This window comes from Egretta garzetta, unplaced genomic scaffold, assembly GCF_000687185.1.
Source record: "Egretta garzetta isolate BGI_Z169 unplaced genomic scaffold, ASM68718v1 scaffold650, whole genome shotgun sequence".
Classification (NCBI taxonomy): Eukaryota; Metazoa; Chordata; class Aves; order Pelecaniformes; family Ardeidae; genus Egretta; species Egretta garzetta.
Window position 1 is genome coordinate 783,652 of NW_009258374.1, and position 5,195 is coordinate 788,846.

Consider the following 5,195-nt stretch of genomic DNA (forward strand, 5'->3'; position numbering starts at 1 on the left):
CACCCCCCCAACCAGTAACTGTTAATCCATTTCTATAAACACTCATTTCTTTGATACTGAGAGCCTAAAATATCCCCCTGCCTAGTATCCCACCTCACAAGTCCGGAAAGGGTTTGTGAATGAACTACAGCCATGCTGACCTCTCTCCAGCACAAATCTGCGTACTCCTCTGCTCTTCAAGCTCCTGAGGTCTTATCTTCATGCTTTACATAAAGCCCTCACCACTCTTCCCAGAGAGAATAGCTACAAGTGGTGCATTTGCATTTAGCAGCTTCGACTGAGCAACCCGTTTTGCATGGGAAGCAAAAGACTCTTTGTGCCATAGGAAACGAGTTAAATCAAAGGGGTTTGTGCATCTGTACTGGAGCAGAGGATTACTCCTCTTGCTATGCGTTTGGGATGAAGGGAAGGTAAAGCAGAAGTCTTGCAAACTCCTTTAAGAGGCAAAGAGGGTGAGGAGGAGGGGAGGCAGCTCTCAAGCACAGGAGCAAAGCGTGCAAGGGAAGAAATGTGTACGTTTGTGGGAGCATCTGTGTGTGTCCTTTTTCCCTCCGATAAATCTGAATTCTTTTCCTAGTTCCTGTGCTCTCAGACAGAAGGGCACAGTTCAGGACAACAGACACCTTTGAACTTCAAAAACCTGATAGGTGAAGAGAGAGGTGCTGGCAGCGCTGCTGCTGAAGGGGTCCTCAGCCCCGCTAGACACCAGGGCACCCACACAGCCCTGCTCAGAGGACACCAAGCTGATGGGGCTGCTCACAGAGCGACATCAACCCCGGGGTCTGCAGCAGGACGCAGTCACAGGAACACACAGCAGAAGTCTTTCTGCCCACAGGGTTACTGAGCAGCCGTTCCTTTGCTCACACCCCCTCAAGCCCTTGCTGTCACTGTCCCTTGGGGTGCACCTGCATTCCCTTTTACGCTCCAGCATCAAGCCTCCACATTTTAAAATGGCTTTGCAACCCTCCCCACAGCTGCAATGCCTGGCTATTCCTCAGAGCTGTACAAATCCCAGACACACCTGCCAAGGGTAACAAGGATTTGGTCATGCTTTATCTTATCTAAGCATCTTCCTTCTTGGGCAAAGCTCAGCAGCTCTGCACCTGCTGAAGAGGGGAGCTGGGCAGAGGCCAGGAGCTTCAGCCTCCAGCAATTCACTCCAGAGCGGGATGTCTGCTGGCCTGCCTGTCCCACACTGGGCATTTAGTCCAGGGAAAATAAGGTTCAGCAATATTTACACATCTCATCTCGCCTTCGCCTCAGCTGCTAGCACGGGCACACAGCTCACCTTCACTAGACCACAGTACAGCCACGCTAGTCCTTGCCAATAGATAAGCCAGTCAATTTTATTTTACAGGGAATCAGACCATTTGTTCAGAGAGAAGACTTCAACATCCATCATGCTGTCAACCTACAGGTCACCTACAGCTTAAATTCCCAGCTGGAGATGAGCTTGGTTTCATCCTCTTCATTTTACAGAGGGGAAACTGAGGCAGATAAAAGCACTACTCTTACTCAGAGAGCAAACACTGAAGGAAATGGAGAGGTATTCAGCTACTATAAGAGCGAGGGCCACCAAGTTTTCCTATATTACATGTTTGATGTGCCTCCCCACCCCTGCACCTCTCCCAAGCTCCCGCTATGCCCAGCCACGGGCTTACAGCTAGCCTGCAAGCCTGCGGTCTGCTTCTAATCCTCCTTTTCCAGAGGCTGGACTCACCTAGCTATGCCCAGACATAGCTGGATTTTTCCCCAAAAGGTTTGCTTTCTGTCGCCTAAATTACATATTTAGGCATTCCACAATTTTATTTTTAATACCACACAGCTACCAGTCCTACTCCTCCAAAGCTCTGCAGATATCCTGCTTGTTACTCTCTTGAAGAGCTTGAGGAAGCAATAAACAGCGAGATACCGTTACCTCAATCGCACAGCTACAACAACCGGACTCGATATTTTTCAAGCCTTCCCTGCATTGCTTTAGCCTTCATCCAGCACATGTGCTAAAGGCTAATACTTTCAAAAAGCTGCAGAAGAGGTCTTAAGAGCTCTCCCCTTATTCATGCTCTCGTCTCCTCTTCATAATGCAGGTTGCCTCAGCCCGTGACGCACCATCTGCTGCAGTGATCCTTGCCTCTGCCAGGATCCTACCAGCATCACAAGCTCGGGCCAGCCCCATGCCCAGACAGCGCTGGACCACCACAGCAGGTGTCAGGAGGTTCAGGGCTCCCAGTCACAATTTTAGAGGTCTCCTGTCATCCTCAGAACAACAACTGTACGTAATCCTCAAACACCCTTCTGAACCAGGCAGTCCCTTCCACACAGATGGGGCCGTTAACTGGTGCAGAAAAGTGATCCGAAGTCTTGTACCAGCACAGAGATAAAAACTACAGAAGCAGGGACAACAGCTCCTCCTCCAGATGACATCTCTGCTAAATTAACTGCAGTCATGCACTTCACGAGATAGAAAGCAAGGATGCCACAAGCCTCTTTGCTCTCGGTCTTACCACTTGACAAATTTTCCTCCAGTTATGCCAACCAGATGAGAGCGCCCTTCCAGAACGTTGTACCATACCCCATTTCCTCCAAAACAAACCAATGATTGAAGTCACGGTCTCTAAGAGCACAAGACAGTATTTGTTCCTGCTTTAGTGCTCTGTGACACACGGTTAAGAGAAAAACACTTGGTTAAAAAGTCCACAGCGCTTCCCAATGATGTTACCCCAACCCAAATGAAGCACAGGGAAGCCCACCGTGGCTCCAGACTTCACTTGAAAGTTCAAGGTACCACAGCCTATACACAACCCACAACAGCTATTAACCTGAGGCTTGGCATCGTTTTCTCCTAAAGCTCACAACATTTGTTATTCCACTTGAGGCCCCCCAAGTCCTGCAGTCAAGTGACATTCAAGCATTCCTGGCAGCATATATAGACATGCAGAATTCTTCAAGACAATCAGAAATTGGCACGAGAAAGCAAATTAAGAACATAATTTTCAAAAAAGAAAAAAACCACTTATGTCATCCCATGATGCTTTTTTTTTTTTTTTTAAGTGTCTGACTGATGGTTTTTAAATCTTAGGGCTAGCAATGGCAGAAGCATGCAGGGAATACTTAGTGAATCCACCCCAGTGCTCTTTGCACAGCTGCAGAGGTCACATTTGCTTAGCAAAATGTGCAATTAGGTCAATACATAGGGAAATCCCTCTCAGCGTCAGCCAAGAAATTAAAGCTTTAGGGGAGTGGGGGGGAAGAGAAAGAGAGAACACTGTTAGAAAGATATCCCGAGGGGTAATCAGAACATCAACAGCCTTTCCCTTTCAAGCTGCTGGGCTGGCCATACCTCCAAGGATACGCAGTGGCAAAGGACAGAAAGCCTTACTAATTGTTGCAATTCTGCTCTTTTGATGCGACAACAAAATGGATCATTCAAGATTCAGATGTTCAAAGTAAACCAAGTATTTCCACCTCAGACTTTATATGGGCAGCAAGCAAAGGCGTCTGGCAGGAACACGGAAGACACCGCTCTACTTAGTGGAAAACAACACATTTGCTACAGCTGAAGTTTCTTGTCAGTCTTGTCACATCCGAGATGAGCTCCTGCAAGCAGGCAATGAGAGGTGGGAGGATTCAGTCCCCAGAGCAGCCTTACCAAATCAAAAATATTTAGACAGTGAGTAACATGTGGGCTATATTATGGAAACAGAACCTAGTTTATTGTACATAAAGATCAATATCTTCAAAGCTCTCTGACCATGAAGAACATTGTGCATGGAGCTGTGCCCATGTGATTTATGTTACTGCCAATTGTCCTCATCCCATTAATTTATTCTCCGAGGCTGCCTGGCAAAGTCATGAGTAACAGCAGAGCCCCAGCACTGTCTGTGTGCTGCTAAAGACAACCCCACATGGAGTCCTCCTTTGCAATACGCTCTTCAGATCAGTAGATGGTAGGGTCTTGATTTATTAGATGCATCCAGTTGGGGTGTGGAGGAGAAATCTTCCTATTTGATGGGGACAAAAGAGCCAAGCAGACTTTCCAATCAGTTTATGCTACCCAGCTTAGCTTGCCACAGCAGAGACCAAGAGAAAAGTGATGCTCTAAAGAATGAGAACAACATCGTTTGCCCAGCAAGGTAGCTTTGGAGAGATTTATCTTATGAAGGATCTTAAAATTTTACACCTCAGGCCTCACACCAGTCTCTGTGCAGGAGGATGCCCTGGAAAGAGAGGATTCCTCCACTCCAGCCCATTGCAGTTTCTCAGAACCTCCTCTGGACCACCTGAACTGGCAAGTGAAAGGACAGACTAAGACTGATTATCTATTTGATCCAGAAAAGCAATTCCCGTAGCCCTCAGGAGATGTGTGTATATATATATATATTCATCTGTATATACCTGCTTATACGATCCCCAGAAATAAATATAGCTCTAGAACATGAAAAAAAAAGGTGCAATTGCCCCCGAAACTGTCTAAGGCAAGGCTAGAAGTTTCCAGTTTTCCGAGAGCCCCTCGATGCACAACAGCCATCATCTCCGCCAGAATAAGCAAGAACTCAACAGGTCACATCTAAAGAAGCAAGCTGTGTTTGGATTAGCCTGCCTCATCAGGATATTCCTGAGCACGGCCGTCTCCCCGTGGCTGAGGCTGGCTATCGCTGGCCTCTTTTCCCCTTGGCTGTTTTCAGGAAGCCCTACAGGAAGGACCCAAGGTTCAACACACAAGTTCACTGAAGTGCATCCCATGTGCATGGGATGTTAAAGAGAAAGACGCTGCAGTCTTAGGAGAGGGAAAGCCCTGGTATTTTTTCCTTCCAAGAAGAAGCAGCACTAACGCAGCTGCTGCATGGACCCACGGCATCTTTACTGTGCAGTGTCATCAGCACCTGGATTGTGGCAAGAAAGAACATTCCCTGAACAGAGGATGCTGAAGAAAAAAAAAAAAAAAAAAAAAAAAAAGAGAAAATAAAAGATCTCCATTCAGGTCCAGCACACAAGAAGGAAGCCCCTGGACCTCATCTCAAAGGAGCCTGCAGACTTCAGAGCAGCTGAGGAGGGGAGAAGGCGGAAGGGACGGCAGCTCCCCGGCCCAGACCCCACCCGGGCAGGGCTCCCCGGCCCACGGCCGCAGCTGGGCCTCAGGCGCAGCGTGGCAGAGAGGGCGGCTTTGCAGAGGAACGGGGGTCCCCCCGACCTGT